Here is a 17646-nt window from a genome sequence, read left to right on the forward strand (position 1 = left end):
CCTCTTAATGCTCTAAATTCTTATATTTTTTGAGAAGCTCCGCTTTACCTGTTCTGAACATAATCGCCTATTCACGCTGTGTGAATATACTGAGAAAGCACAAATGCTCTGAACGATAAATAACGTGGTTTTATATAATATGTGGTAATGTGAGCAGTGGCTTCATTCAGCCATTATGGCAGAAATACTTTGAATCTCTATAGTTTATGTTCAATTGGTAAAGAATCTGCCTGCAATGCAGACACACACGGGTTCGATCCCTGGTCGGGAAGATCCCCTGGAGAAGGAAACGGCAACCCACTCCAGGATTCTTGCCTGGAGAGCCTCATGGACAGAGGAACCTGGTGGGCTACAGCCTGTGGGGTTGCAGAGAGTCAGAACACGACTCAGTGACTAACACCTCCCTTTATATATATATATATATATATATATATATATATATATATATATATATATATATATAAAATATATATATTTTTTAATCTAAATTTACAGGCATATACCCCAGAATGGAATTACAGGGTCATATGGTAGCTATATTTTCAGTTTTTTAAGGAACCTGCATTGCTCTCGTTGAGTCGCCAAGTCATGTCCGACCCTCTTTGACCCCTGTGGACTGCAGCACGCCAGGCCTCCCTGTCCTTCACCTGTTCCTGGAGTCTGCTCAAACTCGTGTCCGTTGAGGAACTGCCAAAACTGTTCTCCATAGTGGCAGCGCCAGTTTCTATCCCCATCAACAGTTTAGGAGGGTCCCTTTTCCCCCCACACTGTTTGGCATTTGTGTGTGGGCTGGTTGATGGTGGGTATGAGGTGGGACCTCAGGGTAGTTTTGCTCTGAATTTCTCTAATAATGAGTGACGTTGAGCATCTCTTCACGTGCCTGTTGGCCATCTGTACGTCTTGTTTGGAGAGTGTATATTTATTGGTTCTGCTCATTTTAAAAAATTATTTTTTTGAAGGATAATTTCAATAAAACATCTGAAAATTTGAACATTTCATTTGAAAAGACCCTGATTCTGGGAAAGACTGAAGGTGGGAGGAGGGGACGACAGAGGATGAGATGGTTGGAGGGCATCACTGACTCAATGGATATGAGTTTGGGTGAACTCCAGGAGTTGGTGATGGACAGGGAGGCCTGGCGTGCTGTGATTCATGGGGTTGCAAAGAGTCACACAAACTGAACTGAAGAATAATTGCTTTATAGAATTTTGCTGTTTTCTGTCAAACCTCAACATGAATTAGCCATAGGTATACACATGTCCCCTCCCTTTTGAACCTCCCTCCCACCTCCCTCCCCATCCCAGCCCTCTAGGTTGACACAGAGCCCCTGTTTGGGTTTCCTGAGCCAAACAACAAATTCCCCTTGGCTCTCTATTTAACATATGGTGATGGAAGTTTCCATGTTACCCTCTCCATACACCTCGGCCTCTCCTCTCCTCTCTCCATGCCCATAAATCTGTTCTCTATGTCTGTTTCTCCATTTGCTGCCCTGCAAAAAAATTCTTTGGTGCTATCTTTCTAGATTCTGTATGTATGTGCTCAGTTCAGTTCCGTTCAGTTGCTCAGTCCTTTGCGACCTCATGAATTGCAGCATGCCAGGCCTCCCTGTCCATCACCAACTCCCGGAGTTCACTCAGACTCACATCCATCACGTCAGGGATGCCATCCAGCCATCCCATCCTCTGTCGTCCCCTTCTCCTCCTGCCCCCAATCCCTCCCAGCATCAGAGTAGAATACGGTATTTTTCTTTCTCTTTCTGACTCACTTCACTCCATATTATAGGCTCGAGGTTCATTCACCTCATTAGAACGGACCCAAATGTGTTCCTTTTTTATGGCTGAGTAATATTCCATTGCGTATATGGGACCACAAGTTCTTTATCCGTTCATCTGTTGATGGACATCATCCTAAAATTGGGTTCTTTCTTTTAATGTAGAGTTGTAGGAACTGGGTACATACATTGGATATTAACCCCTTACTGGTTACAACATCAGTAAATACACAACCTTGATGTAGGTCGTCTTTTCATTCAGTGGACGGTTTCCTGTGCTGTGCAAAAGCTTTTAAAACACAAATTTGAAAAGATATCTAAACTCTAACGTGGCACTAGTGGTGAAGAACCCGCCTGCCAATGCAGGAGATGTGGGTGGTTCCATCCCTGTGTCGGGAAGATCCCCTGTGAAGGAAATGGCAACCCATTCCAGTATCCTTGCCTGGAGAATCCCATGGACAGAGGAGCCTGGCGGGCTACAGTCCATGGGGTCACAGAGAGTCAGATGTTACTGAGCAACTAAGCACAAAATACTATAAATGAACACTCTCTGGCACCAGCGTGGAAAATTCCACTGACAGAATTTTCCTACGGCAAAAAGATTATAAACTGCTTCTGCAATTGTAATAAAATTTTGGAGTAAGTTTTGACCAGAATTAATGGTCATGTGAAAATGTACAATCAATTCATTATGTTACAATTTAGCTTAAAAAAAAAAAACCCAAATAAAATGCCAAGTTTCACCCAAGGTTTTAGGTTTCATGCTCAAAGTAAAGGTCTTTGTATAGTATTTGTGATACTCTTTCGAGCCACAGGTATAAATCACAGGCTTGTCAAGAAGGAGCCGAATGTATGATTAAGGTAGGAAGAAAAAAATGCCATTAAAAGTTCAAGACCGTCTCAAATGAGATTCCTGACAGAGGATTTTCTAGAAGTCAGTTAAATTTTATTGGCTCTATTATCATCTTTATAGGAGCTGGGAAACCTCTCGAGAAGTGAATTTAAAGTTGATTCTTTTGCTTGTAATAAAAAATAAAGAACATCCTATTTCACCTAAGGGGATGTCTTCAAAATGACTTTTAAAGTAAGAATCATAAAAGTAAGGAAAAAGAAAACCCAGGGAGGTTGTCCACATCATTTTTCTTTTTCAGAAGGAATTCTATCATTAATGCTCTTTAATAAACTTGGGACCTGTCCGTTGCCCTGGAGAGATGGGTAGGTTTGTTACCTAATGAGGAAATGTTAGTCTCTCCGTCGTGTCCGACTCTTTGCGACCCCAGGGACTGTAAACACCCTGTGTGTGGGATTCTCCAGGCAAGAATACTGGAGTGGGTTGCCATTACCTTCTCCAGGGGACCTTCCCGGCCCAGGCATCAAACCTGGGTTTCACTGCAGGCAGATTCTTTATCATCAGAGCCACCAGGGGAGCCCAATGTCTCTGGGGAGAAAACGCCCGCATTCAAATCTACAGAGAGTGAGCGGCAACTCTGCCTTCTGATTTGTGGAAACACCCTTCTCCACTGTTCCTGCCTGCACACGCTGCTGCTGCAAACCCCATAACCTCTTTCTGCCTGTAGGGAGCTCACGGGTGGCCATTCACACAGGCCTGATCGGAGCCCAAAGCCCCGTGATTCATGGCCTCCGCCGTGTCAGGGCTGACGTGGAAATGCGGATGGTGACTTGTCATTTTCAGCTTCAGAGCTGGAGCTGTCTGGCTAGATGGATTTCTGACTGTTCGTGGCCTCGTCTCTGGCTGACAGGGAAGGCTGTGTTTTGTGGGGTTCCCCACTCCCCGTCTCTCCTTGTACCCCAAGAAATGGATGAGTGTGTTTGTCTCTTAAATGCTTTAGAACAATGGGCTGCTTCAAGTCTCCTTGCATGCATTTTCCCTGAATATGATATTTTTCCCCCTCCCCTCTGCGAGTTTATGGTGACATTTTCTTTTTAACAGTTAGGCAATAGGTAGTCGTTTCTCTGAATTCACTGATACATATAGACATATATAGATGAGAGAATAAAAACTTATTTGGGGTTATCAATCAGTAGCGGATATGACTTGATGGCTTTTTTTCCCTCTTCTAGGGATCTGTGACGGAGAAGGCAATGGCACCCCACTCCAGTACTCTTGCTTGGAATATCCCATGGACGGAGGAGCCTGGTAGGCTGCAGTCCATGGGGTCGCACAGAGTCGGACATGACTGAAGCGACTTAGCAGCAGCAGCAGGGATTTGTGGAATTTGCATTCCTGGCTCAGATGTTGAAGGCTGAAGACAGATGCCAAAGGTCCTTGAACTTGCCCGGGGTCTACACCATTAGCTGTCGTGGGGTGAGAGTGGGTTGGTTCACCACGGACTCTGCACAGAACACGTTCTGTCCAAGTGTGTCTCCCTCTTTGTCCTTTTCATTCACTGCACAGGGCTGACCTTGAGCTTACACAGTCTCATTTCTGGTTTTCCTCTCCTTTATTCTTGTGTGTATGAACACAGCGGATCCAGAGACCTTGGGTATTTGCCTATTCAAGTATGGAAACTCGCTAAGTAGTGCATACGCAAGAAATGCATCTTGTTTGGATAAAAGAAAAACATATATATACCATTCTCCATATTTATTTTACTAAAAAATGATATATTTCATACATACTGTACTATATAATACAGAGTAAACAACTGGGTTAGGTAGGTAGATAATAAATAATACATGTTATTTATTACTTTATTTTAAATTGTCATATACACATGTGAGGCAAAAAATAAGACAACGTAGGGACTTCCCTGGTGCCCTGGTGGTTAAGACTTCAGCTTCCAATGCAGAGGGTGCAGGTTCGATGTCTGGGTCAGGGAGGTAAGATTCCCCCATGCTCTGTGGCCAAAAAGAAAAAAACCCCAGAAACAATATTGAGCAATATTGTAACAAGTTCAATGAAGATTTTGATTAACAGAAAAAAACAGTTAAAAAAAATGAGTGTGTTAAGAGCACAAGGGGCGTCAATGAATGAGAAATACACACAGGAGTAGTTTCAAAACGAGTTATGTTAGGAATATTCTTAACCTCATACTATGTCTTGGAGCAGGAAATGGTACCCACTCCAGCATTCTTGCCTGGAGCATCCCATGGACAGAGGAGCCTGGTGGGCTTCAGTCCATGGGGTCGCAAGAGTTGGACACGACTTAGTGACTAAACCACCAATACTGGGTCTATTTATTGATCCATCTGTATATATATAGAGAAAGACAGGATGCTTTTGTCTCTTCCCCTAATGTAATGTTATCAGGAAGTGAGGCGGTGATGAGGGTGTAGCCTCCACGAAGGGGACTGCTTTCCTCCAAGTGAGGACCAGCCTGAAGACACTATCTACAAACCAGCAAGATGTTCACAGTGAATCTGTCTTTGCCAGGATCTTGGACATCCAACCTCCAGAACTGTGAGACAGTAACACCTGTTTTTTATGTGTGTTTACTCGCTCGGTCTTGGACTGCAAGGAGATCTAACCAGTTCATCCTAAAGGAAGTCAGTCCTGAATATTCAGTGGAAGGACTGATGCTGAAGCTGAAACTCCAATCCTTTAGCCACCTGATACGAAGAGCTGACTCACTGGAAAGACCCTGATGCTAGGAAAGATTGAGGGCAGGAGGAGAAGGGGATGACAGAGGATGGGATGGTTGGATGGCATCACCGACTCAGCAGACATGAGTCTGAGTAAACTCTGGGAGTTGGTGATGGACAGGGAGGCCTGGTGTGCTGCAAAGACAGACGCATTAATCTACACTTGCCTCAATGACAAAAATAATGTAATTTTGACTTGTTTTCATGATACAGGATTATTATGAAGGATACAAAGTGTACAGTTATTTGGAAGGCCTGATTTTTTCAAACTGTGGTAATCCCGTGTTTCCATTTTCCAACACCACTATTAAACTAACATCATAACTTCATCTTGGTTCTTGACCTCATTTTTTTTTAATTGGAGGATAATAGCTTTATGATGCTGTGTTGGTTTCTGCTGCATAACACTGTAAATCGGCTACACGTATACATATGTCCCCTCCCTTGTGAGCCTCCCACCTGCCACCCACCCCTCTAGGTCATCACAGAGTTCCCTGTGCTATACAGCAGCTTCCCACTGAGTATCTATTTTACACACGGTAGAGTATATATGTTAGGGCTGCTCTGTCAATTCACCCCCCTCCCTCCTTCCCCCATAGTGCCCATTCTAAATTGCTCAGAAACTTTAGGGAAGTCATCTCTCCCCCCTCAGATCCTGTTTTAATTCTTCATTTCAAAGAGTTGCAGAGGAATTAAAAATAATGGAAGTGAGACTTTAACCTCGCCGCAAAAGAGCTGAGGCAGCAGGTGAAAAGAGCTTGATTTTCATTCTCTAGGTAAGAAGCAAAAAGAAAAAAAAAAAAAAGTTCAGGTTTTGGGGAAGGGGAAGGACATGGTTACAATCCATCTTTCTTAGTGAATGCAGGCTCCCTAAGCAGACATCGGCAAATGAAAAAGGAACTGCCAGCCCAAAGCGTCAGAATATCAAAAGACCACATTTACACAGAGTGAACTGAAGACATCTGTTGAGATCCTCTAAACCGAAAAGCAAGGATTCAATTTTTCATTTGCAACCTGACATGGGAATTTCAAACTCATCAGAGAAGCAGTAGAAACGATTAAAAAAAAAAAAAAAAGATAAAGACGCAGATGATGCTTCTGCAGAGTCTGACTTATGCAGCTACTGCTATTATCTTGAAGACAAAAACTGACCTTGAAAATGACAACCCATCCCATGGCGAATTTTACTAAGCCTGGTAGAGAAGTTCGACTTACCTGGGTAAGACATGATACAGTTCGTTTTCTCTTTTACTCAGTTAACAGATACTGAATAAGACTCTCCAATGTGCCAGAGGCCATGAGAAATAGCAAAATTCATACACTGGGTCCCCCAAGAGAATAAAAATTCAGTGGAAACACAAAATATTCAGTAAAGGATAAGCCAGATGTGGCGAACTGTGGTGTTGGAGAAGACTCTTGAGAGTCACCTGGACGGTAAGGAGATCCAACCAGTCCATCCTAAAGGAAATGAGTCCTGGGTATTCACTGGAAGGACTGATGTTGAAGCTGAAACTCCAATACTGTGGCCACCTGATGCAAAGCGATGCTAGGAAAGAGTGAAGGCAGGAGGAGAAGGGAACGACAGAGGATGACATGGCTGGACGGCATCACTGACGCGATGGACATGAGTTTGAGCAAACTCTGGGAGTTGGTGATGGACAGGGAGGCCTGCATGCTGCAGTCCATGGGGTCACAAAGAGTCGGACACGACAGAGTGACTGAATTGAACTGGAGAAAATCACGAACAGTAATAGCCAGGGAAATGCAACAATCCGAGGGAAGAAATGGATGCAGCTTTGGTGAGGAAATTGTTCTCTGGCTGAAGACGCAAGGAAAGCAGTGTGCGAGACAGGCTTGCCACCGTCAGCCCAAAGGATTTCAACCCTGAGGGTAAACGTGATGGAGCTGTCAGAAGAAGGGGGACTTAGGGAGGAGGGGCTGGAATTGGGGACTGCGCTGGTTCCTCTATTCTGCGACCTGCAGGAATGGAGAGGCTGCAGGCGCAAGCTGGTCGGAAACCACCTGAGAGACTTCGGGAAATGCGAATCTTGGGGAAGCTGGGGAATTAGGGAAGAACCTGCCTCTAGGTGTTAGTTACAGCTAGGGAGACAGTGGGGGTTCAGAGCAGGAAGACAATGAGAACATCAAGGCTTCGAAAGAGGTCTGTTGTATCGCCTGAGCTGGCTGCTAAGTCTGTGGGGGAGAATGTGGACTCGGGTAAGGCTGAAAGCATGGATCAGTCACCAACCTGATGCGGGTCCTGTTCTCATGTCTCTGCCTGTCTTCGCTGCTTCCCTCTGTCTCTCCGTCATCTGCTTCTCCATTGCCTCCTCCTTCTCCCTGGGGAGAAAAACAACCGAAGCTTTGTGTCTGGAGCTTGGTGCATCCGAGCTCTTCTCAGAAGACCAGACGATCGGGCGGGTGATAGTGCGAGGGGTTGTGAAGGGTCAGACGCAACTGAGCACGCACCGAATGGGGAGACCACAGAGTCAACTGATTTTTAGGAAATTAGAGGGGCTTCGGAGAGAGGCCACTGCACGTGATAAATGAGAAACGAACTGATATAGAGACGGGACTTAGAGCATAGAGTAGACACAACCGTCAGGACGTGGGTGTAACCCAAGTGTCCGTGGGAGAAGAACGGAGAAGGAAGATGTGATACACATATGCCGTGGATTATTACTCATCCATGAAAAAGGATGAAATAACGCCACGTGCAGCAACGTGGATGGATACAGAGAAGTCATACCGAGTGAAGCGAGTCAGACAAAGACAAACATTATATGCAACCAGTTTTACGTGGAATGTAAAATATGATACAAATGGTCTATTTCAGGTCTGCAGCGCCCAGCCTTCTTTACGGTCCAGCTCTCACATCCATACAGCTGACTTCATGTTCCCCCCAATACAGCTGACTTTGTGTTCTCCCCATTTGGTCAGAAATAGACCCATAGACATAGAAGACGATTTTACAGTTACCGAGAATCACAAACTTATGGGTTACTTCCAAGGTAACTTCCAAGGTTACAAAGTTATGATTGGCATTTCCTTGGAGGAGGAAATGGCAGCCCACTGCACAGTTCGCTTGCCTGGGAAATCCCACGGACAGAGGAGCTTGGCGGGGCTATAGTCCATGGGGTTGCAAAGAGTCAGACATGACTTAGCAACTGAGCACTGAGCAAGTAAATAACCACCACAGATGCTTACCAAAGGGGTAAGGGGAAGAACAAGGGATTCGGGAATAACACACATGCACACACACACACACACACACACACACTACTATATATAAAAAAAGCAAGAAGGATCTACTGTTAGAACACAGAAATTATATCAATATCTTATAATAACCTATACTGGGAAAGAATCTGAGAAAATGTATACATGTATAATTGAATCAGTTTGCTGTAAATGGAAATTTACAAAAACTTGTAAATCAACTGTACTTCAATTTTTCAAAATGCATGAGAATGGACGTCTTGACCTAGAGACAGGGTGGAGGGACCGGAGTTCCAGAACAAGTCAACTGAACACGCTCTGAGCGCGCACGCACAAGATGACCAAATGCGGAGAACACAAAGTCAGCTGTATGGATGTGAGCGTTGGACCACAAAGAAGGCTGGGCACCGAAGAACTGACGCCTCCCAACTGTGGTCCTGCAGAAGACTCTTGGAGTCCCTCTGAACTGCAAGGAGATCCCACCAGTCAATCCTAAAGGAAATCAACCCTGAATATCTACCAGAGGGACTGACACTGAAGCCGCAATACTGTCGCCACCTGATGGGAAGAGCTGACTCTTTGGAAAAGACCCTGATGCTGGGAAAGATTCAAGGCAGGAGGAGAAGGGGATGACAGAGGATGAGATGGTTGGATGGCATCACCGACTCAATGGACATGAGTTTGAGCAAGCTCCGGGAGATGGTGATGGACAGGGAAGCCTGGTTTGCTGCAGTCCATGGGGTCACAGAGAGTTGGACACGACTGAGCGACTGAACTGAACTGAATAATAAAGAAAGAAACAATGCCATTTACAGCAACATGGGTGAATGTAGGGATTATCATAGTTCAGTTCAGTTCAGTCTCTCAGTCGTGTCCGACTCTCTGCGACCCCATGAATCGCAGCACGCCAGGCCTCCCTGTCCATCACCAACTCCCAGAGTTCACTCAAACTCATGTCCATCGAGTCGGTGATGCCATCCAGCCATCTCATCCTCTGTCATCCCCTTCTCCTCCTGCCCCCAATCCCTCCCAGCATCAGAGTCTTTTCCAATGAGTCAACTCTTCGCATGAGGTGGCCAAAGTACTAGAGTTTCAGCTTCAGCATCATTCGCTCCAAAGAAATCCCAGGACTGATCCTGGTTGGATCTCCTTGCAGTCCAAGGGACTCTCAAGAGTCTTCTCCAACACCACAGTTCAAATGCATCAATTCTTCGGTGCTCAGCCTTCTTCACAGTCCAACTCTCACATCCATACATGACCACTGGAAAAACCATAGCCTTGACTAGACGGACCTTTGTTGGCAAAGTAATGTCTCTGCTTTTCAATATGCTATCTAGGTTGGTCATAATTTACCAGGGGAAAATGTCCTGGAGAGGCATAAATCAGGAGTTTCAGATGAACACACACATGGCTATATATAAAACAGACAACCAACAAGGGCCTACTGTACACAGCACAGGGAACTCTGCTCAACATTCTGTAATAACCTGAGAGAAGAGTCTTAACGAGGATGAATATATGCATATGTACAATGGAATCACTTTGCCCCAGGCCTGAAAGTAACACAAGTCAACTTGCCGTAAGTCAACTGTACTCCAATAAGGAGTATGAGATGATAAATGACATTACGATAGTCCAATCAGGCAACATTTCAAATGAAATTGTCCGTAGAATTGTTTTTAATCCCTATGCAGACACGTACTGCTGTCAACTTAAAACAAAAAGGAACAAAGCACAGCCTAAAGGGTGAGAATCATGTTTCACTTGGCAGTCTTTCTGCGGACTTAAGCGCAGGAAGCACCATCTCAGGCTGCTGGCATGGACTGCTCCAAAGAGGCCAGGGAGGAGCCAGGAAATATGCGAGTTTTTGCAACAAAGACCAGGTCATTGGAACATCAAAAAATTACTGTTAATTAAGGGGGGGGGGCAGTGGGAAACTCAAGTTAAAGATGTCTGGGAAGATGCAAGAGTCTGGGCTCACTGAAATTATTCCCTACATGTGCACCTCAGCTCTCTGGGGCCAGCACCCTAATTTTCTCCATCATGAATCCCCTCAGGGTACCAGTTAGCTGCTGGCCTGTCAGCTGCGCCATCCTTTGTTTACTGATAAGGCAGAGGACATTCTGTCTCTACATAAATGCTAAGCTCTTTACTTCCTTTTTAATTGAGAAGACACACACACACTTTCCCTGGCAAACAGATGAGGAAAAAGTGGAACCAGTGGCAAATTTTACTTCCTTGGGCTCCAAAACCACTGGGGATGGTAAATGTAGCCACAAAATTAAAAGACGCACGCTCCTTGGAAGAAAAGGTATGACAAATGTTGACAACGTATTGAAAAGGAGAGACATCACTTCGCTGACAAAGGTCCACACAGTCAAAGCTACGGTTTTTCCAGTAATTGCGTACTGGTGAGAGCTCGACCATAAAGAAGGCTGAGTGCCAAAGAATTGATGCTTTTGAACTGTGGTGTTGGAGAAGACTCTTGAGACTCCCTTGGACTGCAAGGAGATCCAACCAGTCCATCCTAAAGGGGATCAGTCCTGAATATTCTTTGGAAAAACTGATGCTGAAGCTGCAATGCTTTGGCCACCTGATTCGAAGAACTGACTCACTGGAAAAGACGCTGATGCTGGGAAAGATTAAACAATTAGAACACACACACACATGTGTATATATTTCAACTTTCTTTCTGCTGCTGCTGCTGCTAAGTCACTTCAGTCATGTGCAACTCTGTGTGACCCCACAGACGGCAGCCCACCAGGCTCCCCCGTCCCCGGGATTCTCCAGGCAAGAACACTGGAGTGGGTTGCCATTGCCTTCTCCAACGCATGAAAGTGAAAAGGGAAAGTGAAGTCGCTCAGCCGTGTCCGACCCTCAGCGACCCCATGGACTGCAACCCACCAGGCTCCTCCATCCATGGGATTTTCCAGGCAAGAGTACTGGAGTGGGGTGCCATTGCCTTCTCCAAACTTCCTCTCTAGACTATCTTTTAGAGAATTTTTGAAGCTTCAGAGAACACTAAACACAGCTACGCCTACAGCTAAATTGCTGAAAGTAACGGGGCTAATTTTTCTAAAGTGCAATGTGACATCTTAATTGCTTTTCTTGGTCCGAGATTACTCACGTCTGCCATCGCCACACTCAACCTTCTTTGATGGAATAAAATCCCACTGCCTGAAATCCTCCATTTTCTTAAGGCAGCCGGTTCCCTTGACATGTCTTTTTAATGAACGGTTATGATCAGAGCCCATGTAATTCAGTCACTGTTTTCAAAGAAGAAAGTTTAATCTAATAACTTCTTATTAAATTTTCAGTTCTCGCCGAAGCACGTTTGAAGGATATTCAAGGTAAACCATCTTGTGTCAGAATTCGATTGCTGGGTACCTTCATCCGTTGTTAATGAAAATTTATTTCAGGCTAATAACACATCCTGCTGTCTATTGTATTGTGGAGGAGGTTTGCACACGAGCTTTTTGGATATGCTAAGTTTATAACCGATAGTTTATCCTTGCCTAATTTCCAATGACAAGTAGGTGCAGCCCTAAAGAAGAAAATTTCATTTAAAATCACTTGGTTGTCTGATTACACATATACAAAAAAAAAAAAAAGAACCAACCAGGTGATGGTTTAGACTTGGAGCTAAACTAGAAATGGGTCAAGTCTACCAAAGCTGGACTTTACACTGCCAGCATTTAACTCGCCATGTCTTAACCTGTCTTGCTTTTTCTGTACCAAGTAAACAGATTTACAAAATTATCAAGTGTCACAGCAGTCTATCCGTGGCAGTGGTTGGGAAATAAAACTCTTTTGGGGACATAGCTAATCATAAGAGAGATGATGGGGATGGTACAATATTGATGATGTATGTTGGGCTTAAAGTACCCACCGGTTCAATATTGTAAAAAAATCCAATTTGCAGCCTGATGAAATATACTTGTGAACAAAGACAAATGGTGTGTCACTCGCCTTGAATCTCCGATGGGCATTTCAACCCATCCATTTTTTAAAAGATTTTTTTTTTTTGGGTGGGGGTGGACCATTTTCAAAGTCTTTCTTGAATTTGTTACAATATTGCTTCTGTCTAGGTTCTAGTTTCTGGACTGTGAGCCATGTGGGATCTTAGCCCTCTGACCGGGGAACAAACTTGCAGCCCCAGCATTGGAAGGTGAAGTCTTCCTCATTGGAGCAGCAGGGAAGTCCCATTCCATCCATTCTTGTCTGCACCGTCTTGCATTGACATTCCTAATATCCTACGGCTTTGTGTTTTTTTAATGCCCCCCCTGTCCCAATGCTCACAAAGATGGCTTCCTATTTTCATCTTTCTGTGCTAATGTCTATAAGTCTCGGGAGGGTAGGGGGACTGAACGAAGACTACACGGTTGTAAGCTAGCGGAACAGTCGTTGCAAGAGCAAAAGCCGGACTTACATGAGCCATATTGCTATTTTGGGAGAAACCCGTTATGCCGCTGGACACACTGCAGATTGTTGATTCCTTGCACAAACTGGCAGAGTAGGAATATGCAGTCATTTGCCTCCATCTGGGAGAGGGGCAAAGACACTTCCCTACGGCCTAGTTAGTGTGTGTGTGTGCATGAGTCCTCAGTTGTGTCCGACTCTTTGCAACCCCATGGACTGCAGGCCACCAGGCTCCTCCATCCATGGGATTTCCCAGGCAAGAATACGGGAGTGGGTCGCCATTTCCTCCTCCAGGGGATCTTCTTTAGGCTTGGGTAGCAGTTCACCTTATTTCTAAACAATATTTGCCTGTGACACCATAAACTACAGCTTCTGACACATTCTTCGGGCAGAATCTTGAATCTGCGGGCACTGAAAAATGGAATTCTGTCACGGGTGCTGATCTGCTTTGGGCCTCAGTGAGTTATTTCCCCTTGGAGGCTTTAAAACGTTGTCCTAAGATGTGATCTCAGAAAGAGGAGAGCTTGCCGGTAAGAAGTTTTATGAAATTCATAGATGCATACCAGCACCCAGCAAATACTGACCTTAAAGGTGGTGTAACCTCACTCTATCATTTTAGAAGTACGGAAAGAACAGGCTGCAAGGAATGGTTGGTGGTTCTTAATATCTGGGGATCACGGAGCCTCTGAGCGTCGGAGTAAAACTATGAACCTGTCCCTGAACTGCTGCATTTGTGCACCAAACAATGTACACTCTCTTCGGGGCTCAGGGCGGGGTCGGGGGGACTTGTTAGAGAATTTTATCACTGACTCGGGAACCCTGAGGTTGGATGATTCGTCAAGGGTCACTCAGGCAGGTCTCATGAGATATCCTTGGAAGAAGAGTCTTTGGTTGGAACTGAAGCTACGTGATCTCAGGAATATGCTTCCCGGGTTCGGCAGTGAAGAATTCACCGCAGATGCAGGAGACGTGGGTTCCATCCTTGCGTCGGGAAGATGCCCTGGAGGAGGGCATGGCAACCCACTCCAGTGTTCCTGCCTGGAGAATCCCATGGACAGAGGAGCCTGGCGGGCTACAGTCCAGGGGGTCTCAAAGAGTTGGACATGACTGAGCGTGTACACATGTGTATATATATATACATATATAATATACACACATATATATACACATATAGCTCAGGGATAGACAGCCATAATGTACGGCTTCATTACTATTGGTCCCCATAGCGTGGATGGAACCTTCAAACTCTGTCCCAGATATTGACACACTTACCTCAAACACGCTCATTTCCAAATGACTGTTTAAAATTTATAATTGGTTTGGGATTTTATATAAAATTTATAAGCAAATTGGGATTTTCAGAAAGTCCTAACCGCTTGCTTTGGGTGCTTATTTTTGCTTTCTTCTTTATTTTCTGTAGGCGATTACATTCCTAGAGTGTGTCATTAAGAATAAAAAAATAAATTCTATTTTAACGAAGAAGAGGTCACCACCTCCTGGGGAGAGCAGGATATAATATCTAAATTAAAGGCCTTTCCCCAAAGACCCTGAGGGACATTCTATTCCTCAAATCTGAATGTGCTTTAATATTTTTAATATTGATATTAATATTAAATGTCAATGTTAACAATCAATAAGAGTTAATAATAATCAATAATAAATAAACATTAATATTCATGTAATATATACTATAAATAACATTAATGTTTATAATTATAAGATATTAATAAATATAAATATGTCATAAATATTATATAAACATTAATAATCAATAATACACACACTACTTTAAAATAACCAATACTTAAAATCAATATTTTATAAGTTTGATAATAATTAATATTAATATCCTAATATTGATATTAATATTAAATATCAATGTTAACAATCAATATTTAATAATAATCAATAACAAATAAACATTAATATTTATGCAATATATACTATGTAGCATTAATGTTTATAATTATATAGATATTAATAAATATATTTCATAAATATTATTATATAAACATTAATAATCAATAATATAAATACTATTTTAAATAACCAATAATTAAAATCAATATTTTATAACAATTTGATGGTAATAATATCAGATATTACATTGACTGATGTTCTCATGTTATTCAAAGAGGTGAAAATGAAAACTCTGCTAGTCAATATCAATCTGTCTCACGCCAAGGGCTTTTCCGGTGTCTCAGACGGTAAAGAATCTGCCTGCAAATGCAAGAGATGTGTGTTGGATCCCTGGGTCAGGAAGATCCCCTGGAGGAGGGAGGGCAACCTACTCCAGTATTCTTGCTTGGAGAATCCCATGGATAGAGGAACCTGGTGGGCTACAGTCCATGGGGTCACAAAGAGTCAAACATGACTTAGCGACTTAAAAGCAACAGCAACAACATCATGTCAAAACCTGTATACATCTTTCTGAGAATGGGACATTTCATATTACTTCAACCAAAGGTACCCATAATTGTCACTATTCAAAAGGGACGTCAACCAAGGAATTGCCCTGAGACTCTCAGGGACAATCTATTATTATTATTCTGCATCATTTCTGCCAAGGTCTAGAGTCTACCCTTTAGAAACAAATGCACAATATGGGACAAAAGTCACTGGCTGCCTGTGACCTCACCTCTCACTCTGGACAGGTCTTCAAGTCTCTCATTCTTACAGATTACTTGCATGGTATATAAATATACCACTTATATTCAGTCGGTTCAGTCGCTCAGTCGTGTCTGACTCTTTGCGACCCCATGGACTGCAGCACGCCAGGCCTCCCTGTCCATCACCAACTCCCAGAGCCTGCTCAAACTCATGTCCATCAAGTCGGTGATAACATTTACATTAGTAAATATTTGTATCTATAGATATAAAATCCTTATATTTTAAAAATGAAATTGAATATTTGACCAATGAAATGAGTCACTCCACTTTTGCCAAGAACTTACTACATCTTCAGTAGTAGCAGTAATGTTAACCGTTCAGTGGTGTCTGACTCTTTGTGACCCCATGGACTGCGGCCAGCCAGGCTCCTCTGTCCATAGAATCCTCCAGGCAAGAATACTGGAGTGGGTTGCCAGTCCCATCTCCAGGGGACCTTCTCAACCCAGGGATTGAATCAGGGTCTCCTGCATTGCAGGCAGACTCCTTACCACTTGAGCTACAGGGAAGAACTTAATACTTCCTGAGAGTAAGTAAAAAAAAAAAAAAAAAAACAAACCACCACCAACAACAACAACTCAAAATGGCTCAAAGACTTAAATAAAGACCTGACATCATAAAACTCTTAGAAGAGAATATACATAAAAAAGTGCTGACATAAACAGTTCCAATGTTTTCTTAGGTCATCTCCTACGGGAATAGAAATAAAAGCAAAAATAAACCAACGGAACTTAATCATACTTTGAAGCTTTTGCCCAGCAAAGGAAACCATAAATAAAAGCAAGACAGCCTACGGACTGGGAGAAGATATTTGCAAAGGATGTAACTGACAGGGACTTAATTTCCAAAATATACAGGCAGTTCATACAACTCAACAACAATAAAACCCAATCCACAAATGGGGCAGAATACTTAAATAGACATTTCTCCAAAGAACACGTGCAGATGGCCAAGAGGCACCTGAAAAGATGCTCAGCATCACTCATTTATCAGAGAAATGCAAATCAAAACCACAGTGAGGTACCAGCTCACACCAGTCAGAACGGCCATCATGAAAAAGTCTGCAAACACTCAACGCGGGAGAGGGCGTGGGGAGAAGGAAACCGTACCACAATATGGGTGGGGATGAAAATTGACGCAGCCGCTGCGGAGGCTCCTTAAAAAACTAAAAATAAAACCACTGATACCGTCGTATGATCCAGAAGTCCCATTCCTGGGCACATAACTGGAGAAAACCATCATTTGAAAAGATACGTGTACCGCAGTGTTTATAGCAGCACTGTTCACAACAGCCAAGACATGGAAGCGACCTGAGTGTCCATCAACAGAGGAATGGATGAAGATGTGGGCCGATAGACGACGGACTCTTAGGCGGCTGCAAAAAAGCAAAATAATGCCACCTGCAGCAACATGGGTGGACCCAGAGATGATCATACTTAAGCGACCCACATTGAGAAAGACAAATATCCCCTGACATGACGTACACACAAACTCCAAAAACGATACAGACTTACAGAGATAAAAGTGATGCAAATGAGCTTATTTATAAAACAGACTCAGAGTTCGGAAACAAACTCTGGTTACCGTAGGGGCAAAGCAAGCAGGGATAAGTTAGGAGTCTGGGACTAGCAGATACGCAAGACTGTAGACAGAACAGATAAATACCAAGGACCTACTGTACAGCATATGGAAGTATATTCAATAGCCTCTGATAAACCATCATGGCAAAGAGTATCAAAAATAATATACACGTATAACTGAATCCCTTTGCTACACACCAGAGACTAACATAACATCGTAAATCAACTATGAAGTGAAGTGAAGTGAAGTCGCTCAGTGGTGTCCGACTTTCTGCGACCCCATGGACTGTAGCCCACCAGGCTCTCCATCCATGGGATTCTCCACTCCACTGGAGTGGGGTGCCATTGCCTTCTCCAGGGGACCTTCCCAGCCCAGGGATTGAACCC

General features: G+C 43.6%; 1 protein-coding gene across 2 annotated transcripts in view; it reads right to left on the minus strand.

The window, feature by feature from the left end:
• Positions 1-4357: 4357 nt before the first annotated feature.
• The window catches only part of LOC138431382 (zinc finger protein 665-like), a 170773-nt gene continuing 157484 nt past the window's right edge, over positions 4358-17646 (minus strand). Inside the window, exons 6-7 of one of the 2 annotated variants that reach the window (XR_011253661.2) lie at positions 7623-7714; positions 4362-4630 (exon numbers count right to left, since the gene is read on the minus strand). The gene's annotated coding sequence lies outside the window, so the exon portion shown is untranslated. Of the gene's footprint in view, positions 4631-7622; positions 7715-17646 lie in introns of both variants that reach the window. The other variant, XR_011253663.2, reaches the window with a different exon arrangement.

This window comes from Ovis canadensis, chromosome X (genome assembly GCF_042477335.2).
Source record: "Ovis canadensis isolate MfBH-ARS-UI-01 breed Bighorn chromosome X, ARS-UI_OviCan_v2, whole genome shotgun sequence".
Taxonomy (NCBI): domain Eukaryota; kingdom Metazoa; phylum Chordata; class Mammalia; order Artiodactyla; family Bovidae; genus Ovis; species Ovis canadensis.